General features: G+C 44.5%; 1 protein-coding gene across 2 annotated transcripts in view; it reads left to right on the top strand.

Annotated features, from left to right (window-relative positions):
• Positions 1-3,869: 3,869 nt before the first annotated feature.
• The window catches only part of ARPC1B (actin related protein 2/3 complex subunit 1B), a 48,163-nt gene continuing 40,659 nt past the window's right edge, over positions 3,870-11,373 (top strand). For both annotated transcript variants that reach the window (XM_044659915.1, XM_044659908.1), the window contains exon 1: positions 3,870-4,144. The gene's annotated coding sequence lies outside the window, so the exon portion shown is untranslated. The remainder of the gene's footprint in view (positions 4,145-11,373) is intronic.

Raw genomic sequence — 11,373 nt, 5'->3', positions numbered from 1 at the left:
CTTCCTTCCTTCCTTCCTTCCTTCCTTCCTTCCTTCCTTCCTTCCTTCCTTCCTTCCTTCCTTCCTTCCTTCCTTCCTTCCCTCCCTCCTCCCTCCATCCCTTCCCTTTCAATATTTCTTTTGTTGTTCTAGCATGTCTGACTCTTCATGACCCCATTTGGAGTATCCTCGGCAAAGATACTAGAATAGTTTGCTGTTTCCTTCTCCAACTCATTTTACAATGAAGGAAACTGAGGCAAACAGGGCAAAGTGACTTGCTCAGCGTCACACAGCTAGTAAGTATCTGAGGTTGGATTGGAATTCGGGAGGAAAAGTCTTCCTGGCTTCAGGCCCAGCCTATTGTGTCACATAGTTGCCCAAATATTTCTTAAGCAATTACTATTGAAACATTGAAACAGTCCCTGACCTCGAGGAGTTTCTCCATTATCTGGATGGCTAATATGTACACATACAGGTAATACATAATAATACATAATAGATATATAATGATTTGGGGTGGGGGAGGGCAGGATGGGACAGCTAGATGGTAGTAGATAGAGAGCATAGAAGCCTGGATTCAGAAAGAGCAGTCTTTCTGAGTTCAAATCTGGTCTCAGATATTGACTGGCTGTGTGGTCCTAGAGAAGTCACCTACCCCTGTTTGCCTCAGTTTCCTCATCTGTGAAATGAATTGGAGAAGGAAATGGCAAACCACTCCAGTGTCTTTGCCAAGAAAACCCAAATAGGATCATGAAGAGTTGGACTGAAGAACAGATTCAGCTAGGTTTGGCAATTAATTGGCAACTAGGTGAGGAGGGAAGTTATGGGGCTGAGGATGACACAGTTTATGAATCCTATTTTGTTTTGTTTGCCATGAATTTATTCTAAGCAAGAGAATTGTTAGTGAAGGGGCCATCCAGAGCCTCATGGCTGGTTCCTGAGGACTGGGGAGGAGAAGGGAAGGCACATTTGATAAGTATGTAGTGGGAAATGCCTGAGTCTAGGAGTAGTTCCAAATCTGTGAAGCCTGTGGCCGGGCATCTTTCTTCAGCTAGAAAGGAGGTCTCTTATCCCAGGCTCATGGAAAGAAAGGGACACTGGTCCCTTTATGGGATTGCCCTGCCTTGCCCTGCCCCACCCTTCAGACTGTCCATTGGTCCTTGTTTGTCAGGAACCCTAAGCAACCACAGGAAGCTGTGAGCAGTCTGGCATCGTGGGTGTGCCAGGCCTAGGAGGGAGAGAATTTGACTGGGGCTGGAGCAAGGAGGTGATAGAATTGGGCAACCACTTCAAAACTCAGCTAGGCACATGGTGAGAAGGGGTAAACAGGTCAGGAATGTGAGGGATTAAGCCTTGGATGAATTTTGGAGTCAGAAGAGTTTAAAGAGCCAGCCTCAGTCAGGGCTTATCTTTGGGTTTACTCTACTGCTGAGCCCCTGATCTCCTTGCCTGTGATGTACCCTAGAACAGAGACAAAGGAGACCCTGATCTCTACCTGTCTTTGCTGATCAGTGGAAGAAAAAATGATTTCAGAAAATGTATTTTGGAGCATGAAGCAGTTAAAAGATTTGAGTTCTTTTACTATTCTGACAGACTTATAAAGCACAGTGATGGGAGGGGGGATGTCTCAGTTTATACTTCTGTAAAGGGGGGCCTGCAGGTGGGGCCAGTTAGACTTTATAATGAAGGTCCTTTGGATCTATATAACATTCTCTGATCAGCATTCTGACTAGATGTTCTTTTAAGGTCTAAAAAGTTCTAAAATTCCATGATTTCTCTAGTTCTGAAAAAACTACAAAGTTCAGATATTCTAGGTTCCTGTTTAATCATTATCATAGGATCATAGAATTTGAACTGGAAAGGACCTTAGAGGACATTTAGTCCAATCCCTTCATTCCAGATGAGGAAATTGAGGCACAGAGGGGTTAAGAGATTTGCCTAGCTAAATCTGGCCTCAGATACATCCTAGCTATATGACCCTGGGCAAACTATTCAACTCCCATTGCCTAGTTACCACTTACTCCTTACTCTCTTACCACTCTTCTGCCTTAGAACCATACTTAGTATTGATTCCAAGATGGAAGGTAAGAGTTTCTAAAAAAAATTTTTTTAAGGGATTGCCTAGCTCTTGCAGCTCTTCTGTTTGAGAATTGATATTAAGACAGAAGCTGGGTAGCTCAGTGGATTGAGAGCCAGGCAGTGGATTGATAGTCAGACAGGAGGTCCTAGGTTAAAATCTAGCCTCATACAGTTCCCAGCTGTGTGACCCTGGGCAAGTCACTTGACCTCCATTGCCTACCCTTACCACTCTTCTGCCGTGGAGCCAATACACAGTATTGACTCCAAGATGGAAGGTAAGGGTTTAATTAAAAAAAAAAAAAAAGACAGAAGGAAAGGGTTGAGAGAAATGCCCAAGATCATACAGATAAAAAATAGCAGAAACAGAATTTGGACCCAGGTCCTCTGACTCCAAATTCATCATCTATTTTCTATTCCTTTCTTCTTTCTCTCTGTCTTTCTTCCTCCTTCCTTCTCTTTCCTCTCACCCTCACCTTCTTTAGTCAGAAAACAGTCTAGGATGGACTGTTGGCTCTGAAGCTTATTGGCTGTGACCTTAAGTGAGTCACTTCCCTTCTCATTATCTAGAACTGTATGATGGGGTGAGGGGGTGGGGTGGGAGGAGCTGGGCTGGTTTACCTAGTAAGGGCCCTTCCAGCTATAAATCTTATTCTGGTATTTTAAAATCAGAGTAGCATTTTTTTTCCAGCCCCTCCTGGGTGCCAGGTTTTTGAGATGTCATGACAGAAAGAAATTAGTTGCTGTCCTCAAGGACGTTATCCTGAGGAGAGACAACTTAAATAAATAAGGAGGGGCAGATAGGTAACACAGTGGATTGGAGTCAGGAGGATCTGGGTTACTTCCTAGCTCTGTGACCCTGGACAATTCTCTTAATCCTGTCTTAAAGTTGTTACTAATACAGAAATTAAGGCTTTAAAATGAACAAATAAATAAATATGGATCAAGTTTAGATTTGTGGTTTTCTTGGGACTGGAAACTCCCAGATAAGGAAACCCCCTCCACTTGTCCAAGTTTGCATCTTCTCTGTAAATTAAAGAGAAGTTAAGGAACTTAATTTGTCCAGGGTCACACAGCTAATATACATCAGAGGCAAAACTTGAACCCTGGTCTTTGAGGCCAGCTCTCTCACAAAGCCATGCATTTGATGAGAGAGCCAGAGAGAGCCAGAGAGCTCCCCCCCCCCCCCCCAAACACACAGACAAGGAGAGGAGAAAGAGAGACAGATAGAGAAGGGGAAAGAGACAGAGATGGAGAGAGACTGACAGAGATAGAGAAGAAGAGATAGAGAAAAGAGAAAGACAGAGAGAGGGAAAGGGAGAGAGAGAATTAAGAACAAAATATTCTTGCTCACTGGTAATATCCTCCTGCTCCATCCTGCCCCCTCCCCCACCCTACCACAAACCACAGGTTTCTGAAGTTACGAAGTCCACAGTGCAGCCCCGTGGCATGAAACCCTCCCGAAGGGGAGAGCAGACGTGGCACTCGTGCTTTCACTGGATGTCTCCAAATCTTCCTCTGGGGAGAGACTACCCCGAAAGACCCTCAGCTCTGACTCTGGGTGGGGGTGCTATAGCTACAGAGGCTCTGAATGAACTGACTCGAGTTCTCAGCATCCCCCCAGGAACCGTGCCCCGGGGCGCTCGGAGGAGGAGACACCTCTCCTCCCGGGTTTCCCAGAGCAGGACGGGAAGTGATCAGGGCGCGGGCAGCCTGGCAGAGCCCTTCACAGCCGGAGGAGGGAGAGAAGGAAGGAAGGAGGGAGAGAGAGGGAGGGAGGGAGAGAGAGAGAGAGAGAGAGAGAGAGGGAAGGCGGGAGCGAGGCGAGGAGGGAGGGAGGAAGGCAGGGCGGGCGGCTCGCTGGGGCTGCAGTCCCCAACGCCCACACAAGGAAGTGGTTGCTTCTCTCGGGGAGGAAAAGGGAAGTCACAGACACTTCAGAGTGAGGACCCAGAACTTCGGGCTCCCGTGGCTGCCCCTCGCCATACCGCACACAGCTGCCTGACTGAGGTTCATGTGCACTGGCCAGGGGCCAGGAGCTGAGCGGGCCCAGGAGCAGCGGCTACACACGGCATCTGGGCTCTCCCAGGTAAGGAAGAGGGCGTGAGCACGTGGGGGACACTGGGGGGTGGGGGGATATGGGTGTGTGCGTGTGTGAGTATGAGTGTGTGTGACTGAGTGTGATCATATTTCTGCGTGTGTGTGGAGGCATTCAGAAACCCCGGAAATTCGCTTTTTTTTCTGTTTAGTTTTTCTACTCATTAAGAATGTTCTGCCTCAAAAAAAAAAATATTCTGGGGAGCAGCTAAGGTAGCACAGTGGATAGAGAGCCGAGCCTAGAGAGGAGAAGTCCCGGGTTCAAATTTGACTTCAGACACTTCTTCGGTGCCTTGGAACCAGTACACAATTCTGATTCTAAGACAGAAGTAAAGGGTTTAAAAAATATATTCTGCCTCAGTTTTCTAGTTGAAATCTAATTGTCTGTTACATTAAAATAGCCAGGCAAGTCCCCGCCTTTCTCCTCTCCTTCTATTAGAGAAGGCATCATTTGGCAAAGAGACATCTGTAGATGTATAAAAAGGTGCCTTATTTCTGCTTATCAGTCTTTCTCTGGAGGAGACATACACTAGCTGTTCTTCAAACAGAGTTTTTCTGTCTATATAATGTTCTCTTAGTTCTGCTCATTTCACTCTTCATAATTTCATGTAGATCTTTTCATGTTTTAAAAAAATTAACCATGGGCGCAGCTAGGTGGTTCAGTGGTTTGAGACCAGGCCTAGAGAAGGGAGGTTCCAGGTTCAAATGTGGCCTCAGACACTTCCTAGCTGTGTCATTCTAGAGTCACTTAACCCCCATGGCCTAGCCCTTATTGCTCTTCTGCCTTGGAACCAGTACATAGTATTGATTCTAAGAAGGAAGGTAAGTGGTTGTTTGTTTTTTAAATTAATCTGCTCATCTTTTTTTTTTTTTAAACCCTTGTACTTCGGTGTATTGTCTCATAGGTGGAAGAGTGGTAAGGGTGGGCAATGGGGGTCAAGTGACTTGCCCAGGGTCACACAGCTGGGAAGTGGCTGAGGCCGGGTTTGAACCTAGGACCTCCTGTCTCTAGGCCTGACTCTCACTCCACTGAGCTACCCGGCTGCCCAATCTCCTCATCTTTAAAAAAAACCCCAAAGAAACCTTACCTTCCATCTTGGAATCAATACTGTATATTGGTTCTAAGGCAGAAGAGCAATAAGAGCTAGGCCATGGGGGCAAAGTGACTTGCCCAGAGGAAATGTCTGAGGCCAGAGTTGAACCCAGGACCTCTATCTCTAGACCTGGCTAACAATCCACTGAGCCACCCAACTGCCCCCAGCTCATCGTTTCTTAAGGCACAAAGTAAATGTGAAGTGACTTGGACAACCTTCCCCATCTCCGCCCCTTAGGTCCAGAAGTAAGGAGATTTCTTCAATGAGAATTGTGAATTTATCCCCCTCCACCTCACTGGAGTTTGTCCACCTTCTTATCCTGGGTCTGAGACTCTTTTGACAGGACCAGATAGTAAGGATCCGAATTGGAAATTCTCTTAGAAACCAGGCCATTTCCCCAGAGCCTGATGTCTCAGAGAATTAATTCTGCCTCTTTGATCCCTTCTGTGTGTCCTCATCCTCAAGCCTGCCACAGGTTAAGGAAAAGAAGACTCTTTTTGCATCTGTTTGTATTAGCACAGTATCTGGCACGTAGCTGGTGCTTCATAAATGTTTGCTGGCTTTCAGAGATACAGAGAATGTCCTCTGCCTCTTTTACAGAAGCCCAGAAAGGTGGAACCTTTAGAACTTAGAATTGTAAAGTGGGAAGGGGCCTTAGAATGATATATGGAAGAGGTCTTAGAACACAGAACACAGTGTCAGAGCTAAAGGGACCTTGGAACATAGAACACTGACCATTCGAGATCATCTAGTCCAACCCACTGGTTTCACAAATGAGGAAGCTGAAAAGCTTGTGAGGAGTGTCCCGGAACTTAGCCAAAGTCTCACCTCGTGATGTTAGCAGCCAAGTTTGGACCCAAAATCCAGGTGGCTGGACTCCTAGGCCCCCAAGACTCAGTATTGAGCCTGGGGTCGTCCTCTCATAGAGGCTAGATCTGCCCACAGAAGAGGGAGGAAGGAAAAGAGGCTTTGGAAGAAAGCCTACTGTCTGTGAATGTTAGGCAGAAGTAAATGTCCTTTTCCCATTGTTCAGTAATTGTTCTGGTAACTAATTCTACCCAAGGTTAGGAAGGCATCCTCTTGAACTTTCTTTGTTTCTGTTGACTGCTCAGTGCTCCAGTTCACTCTTCATGCTTTTTAGTATACCTGGACTTTGCACTGAGGACAGACATCACATCATAGACTGACTAGGAACCAGGAGACCTCTAAGATGAAATAGAAACTCCTCTGTCTTTTAGAGCCCTTCAAAACCTGGTCCCAAGTTCCTTTCCCAGTGCCATATATCACTCTCCTTCCCATACCTGGTGGTTTCACCAAACTGGCCTTAGGCTTCTTTACATTTTACATTGCACCTGGTTTTCCATTTTCTGTGTCTCTGTGCTGGCTCTCTCCCATGCCTGGAATGCTCCCTTATCTCCACCACCAAGAGACTCACATCTCCTACTTGAAGTCTTTCTTAAGTTCTCTCCAAATGCTGGCTGTGCTTGTCCTCTCTACATTGCCATTTATTTATTTCTGGATTTTATTTTAACTAGCTAACAAGAACAACAGTAGCCATCATCTCTTTTCTTTTTTCTTTGATTTAAAAAAAATCTTTTTTTTTTTTTTTTAACCGTTACCTTCTGTTTTAGACAATACTGTGTGTTGGTTCCAAGGCAGAAGAGTGGTAAGGGCTAGGCAATGGGGGTTAAGTGACTTGCCCAGGGTCACAACACTAAACTGTTCTCTAGACACACTTAAAAAAAAAATCCTTATCTTCCATCTTAGAATCAACACCATGAATTGGTTCTAAGGCAAAAGGGCTAGGCCCTGGGGCTTAAGTGACTTGCCCAAGGTCATATAGCTAGGAAGTGTCTGAAGTCAGATTTGAAACCAGGACCTCTGTCTCTAGCCCTGGCTTTCTTTCTTTCTTGATTTCTTTCTTTTTAAACACTTTTTTTTAAAACCCTTACCTTCCATATTGGCTCCAAGGCAGAAGAGTGGTAAGGGTAGGCAATGAGGGTCAAGTGACTTGCCCAGGGTCACACAGCTGGGAAGTGTCTGAGGTCAGATTTGAACCTCCCATCTCTAGGCCTGGCTTTCAATCCACTGAGCCTCTAAAAATCTTTTTAAAATTATTTTTATTTTGTTAGTTGTGTGTAGAAACTTTGACAGTTATTTTCTGACATTCTAGGATTCAGATTTTCTTCTAGCCTACCCTTCACCCTGCCCCTCCCTGAGGCAGTAGTCTGATATGGGCTAACATTTCTATTGCTCTTACTGTGGCTAAATGCTTTACAATTATCTCTCATTTGATCCTCTCCGCCACCCTGGGTGGTAGGTGCTGTTATTTATCTCCATTTGCAGATGAGGAATCTGAGGCAAACAGTGTAGGGTCACATGGCTAGTTCTGAATATCTTGTATCTGAGACCAGATTTGCAATTTTCTTCTCCAGCTCATTTTATAGATGAGGAGTCTGAGGCAGATAAAGTTAATTGACTTGTCCAAGGTCACATAGCTAGTAAGTATCTAGAGGTCAAATTTAAATTCAGGTCTTCTTTTTTTTTTTTTCCTTCCGGTTGGGAGCCTGCAAACCCTGGTTAATCTTATTTTTATTTAAATTTCTATTCATTTATTTTAAAAATATATTTCCATGTTTACATGATTCATTTCCCTTTTCCCTCCCCCCTCCCAGAGGGTTATTCCACTGGGTTATACATGTGTTATCACGTGATACCTGTTTCCATTTTTGCTATAGAGCAGTCTTTTAAAGCCAAACCCCCAATTCATATACCCATATATACAAGTGATAAGTGATATGTTTTTCTTTTGCATTTCAACTTTGATAGTTCTTTCTCTCAATGTGGATAGCATTCTTTCTCATAAATCCTTCAGAAGTGTCCTGGATTGTTGTATTGCTACTAGTAGTGCTGTGGGGGGCTTAAGGTAAATCCCCTGGGGTTTGGGATATGTAAGAGGGGAAAACTAGATATTTAAGGTATGGTCACCAGAAATCGATTAATGCGATTTCAAATTAAAATAGACCCAAGTCAGGATGACTTTTATGGTGGTTTATTTACAATTAGGAAGGTTGAAGATAGGGAAGTTGAGAGAGAGAAACTCTGGCCCAGACCCGAGGCCTGAACCAGGTGGAATTTAGAGGCCCACCAGAGGGGCACAGAGGTTAATTAAACAAGGCTTCTAGCCACCGGGCCTCCTCCAATAGAGAGGCAAGAGAGGCCTCCTTGAGGCTAGAGCCTCCAGAAACGCCAAGGGAAGAGAGTCAGCCTAACTTACTCATGTGACAATTCAAAGGGAAGCAGTCTGAGGTCTCACTAGAGATCCTTCCACACCAAGTTCAAAGTGCCAACTGCCTCCACAGAAAGTTATCATCATATTTAAAAGATAGCATCTTTTGTTACTTCCTGCATCCACCTCCAATTTCAAGTGGAAAAATTGGGCAGCCTCAGCACTGTTTTGGACTGCCCAAAGGGTAGTACCTTGTTTTTGATTTGTTACTTACTATCAGGTGTGGGTAACAGACCTTCCCCTCCCCACTTAATTCCAAGTTGGGTGGAGTGACATTATTTCTGATGGCTAGAGTCTAAACAATGAATGAGGATGAGCTAATTCCATTTACCTAGATAGGTACTCTTTGCAAGAATGCAAGACTCTAAAACTTAGCTTAGAAATAAAAAGAGAAATTTATTAATTTAGAATTTGTGTTGAATTTGGCTGGAAGGACAGCATGGATGGAAAGCTGCCTACCAGAGGGCATCACTTTTGGGGTCTTTATACTCTTTACAATAGGCAATGCATGACTTGAGGAAGGTATGTGCTCAGACACAAAGGGTTGGTCATCTGACCAGGGTCAGCCTGAAAATATAGGGGGTAACCCTCATAGTTTAGGGGATAAATAGATGTCTTAGATACTACCAATGGTATCAAAGCATACCCTGGGGATGTATCTCTGTCCATCTCAAAACCTAAAGGAGGATAATTCTCTCAGGGGACTTTCCCTTTGATGCAGTGGGGTCTTATCAGGAATTTTTGATGTTTTAGGGTTAGTAGTCACAAGGATGCAAGAAAGCAAAGGAATTTTCCTGCTTACAATTTGGCCTGAAACACTTCTATAATTTTGGGGTGCAGGGTAAACCTAGGGTCCCACATCAATAGCAAAGTCCATTACATTGGATAGTTCCACAATGTTTCACTTTCTGTATACAGTGTTCTCCTGGTTCTGCTCATTTCACTCTGTATTAGTTCATTGAAGTTCTTCCAGTTAATATAGAAATCCTCCAGATCATCAGTCCTTATAGCACAATAGTATTCCATCAACATCAGATACCACAATTTGTTCAGCCATTCCCCAATCAATGGACACCCCCTCACTTTCCAATTTTTTGCCACCACAAAGTCTTCCTGACTCCAAGCCTGTTGTCTACTCACTGCTTCACTTAGGTGCCCTATTCCTATTCATAGAAGATTCAAACTAAGAGATGGATTCAACATAAGAGAGACCTCCTGAGGGGCAGCTAGGTGGTGGCTCAGTGGATTGAGGACCAGGCCTGGACACAGGAGGTCCTGGGTTTCAATCTGGCCTCAGATACTTCCTATCTGTGTGACTGGACAAGTCACTTAACCCCAGTTGCCCAGCCCTTACCATTCTTCTGCCTTGGAACCAAAGCACAGTACTTATTCTAAGACAGAAGGTAAGGGTTTAAAAAAGAAAAAGAGGGACCTCCTGGCTATCTAGGTCAATTTAGTCAGGAGGATGATGAAGAAAGAGGATTCCTACACTGTGGAGGAGTCCGCTTCACAAGTTTCTACCTTGTCTGCCTGCCTCCAGTGAATGAGTAATACTTTTTTATGTGTTGAATAAAAAAGGGGTGACTGGGAGATGGGAAGACAGGAAAATCAATGACTATTAGTTCTGAGAGGTCCTTGAAATGTTGCTTTGTGTGGGTGGTAGGCATGTCCAGGCTGGATCTGGGGCACGGAAAGGGATCTTAATAGTAGGAAATTTGGTGCCCCTGAAATGCCTTCCTTCTGGAGGAGAAGCGTAGGCCACAGTTTGGGATAGAAACACTCCTGGTTGGGTGACCCAGTCATAGGAGGCCTGTTCTAAGAACCTCCCTCAAGCAAAAACCCATCTTGGCAAAAAGGCTTTGTTTAAGGCCTTTGGCTGCCGATTCAGTCAATTCCAGCTAGCATGGTAGCCAGCATAGTAGAGAGGAAAGACCATTGGCTGTAGAGGAAGAAGCCTGGGGTGAATGCAATCATTTGCTAGCCCTCCTCATGAATCATTTGCTAGCCTTTCCTCATGAAATGGGGAGAATAACACTACTCACTTCAGAGCACTTTGCAGGCATGAAGGGTTTCCTCAAAGTGGAATGCTTTTACTTGCTAGCTGGGAGATACTTTCTAGATCTGTGGCTACAGGCAAGTTGCTTCAACTTTTAAGGCTAGATTTTAAGTTATAGATAAGTTGCTCATCTGCAAAGGTGGAGGGAGTTTCCACCACTGACATAGGGAACTCCCAGTTCCTAATTGCAATGAAATCATAGGTCCAGAACAATAAGAGTATTATTAGTTTGGCACATCAGAGACAAGAAAACTGAAATCCAGTCTTGTCTTCTGTAAATTGCCTCCATCAAGTAACCTTCGGATAAAAATGTGACTTCGGTACCCCAGGCTAATTTTTTTTTTTTACACTCTTCCCTTCCATTGGTTCCAAGGCAGAAGAGTGGTAAGGGCAAGGACAGTGGGGATTAAGTGATTTGCCCAGGGTCTCATAGCTAGGAATTCTCTAAACCCAAGATCTCCCATCTCTAGGTCTGTTTCTATATTCCCTGAGCCACCTCCCAGTCTACTGTGATTGAGACAAATCCCTGCTCATTGATTGATTTCTCCAGAGAATAACCAGAATTGAACCCACTTCCTCCTGACCCCAGGCCTGGAGCTCCATCCACTGTGCTACCTAGCCACCCAGTAGGCTTGATTTTAATCAGATAAATTAAACTCTGTTAATGCGTTCTCCTTCCCAGGTAATGTGTTTTCTCAGTTACAATGCTCATGTTAATGAAAGAAAACTGGATATGAATTCAAGAGGTCAGCATTGGAGTCCTTGTGCTCTGGTTTTTGCTA

The sequence above is a fragment of the Gracilinanus agilis genome, chromosome 1 (assembly GCF_016433145.1).
Source record: "Gracilinanus agilis isolate LMUSP501 chromosome 1, AgileGrace, whole genome shotgun sequence".
In the NCBI taxonomy this organism is placed as follows: domain Eukaryota; kingdom Metazoa; phylum Chordata; class Mammalia; order Didelphimorphia; family Didelphidae; genus Gracilinanus; species Gracilinanus agilis.
This window is presented reverse-complemented; position numbering and strand designations above follow the sequence as displayed.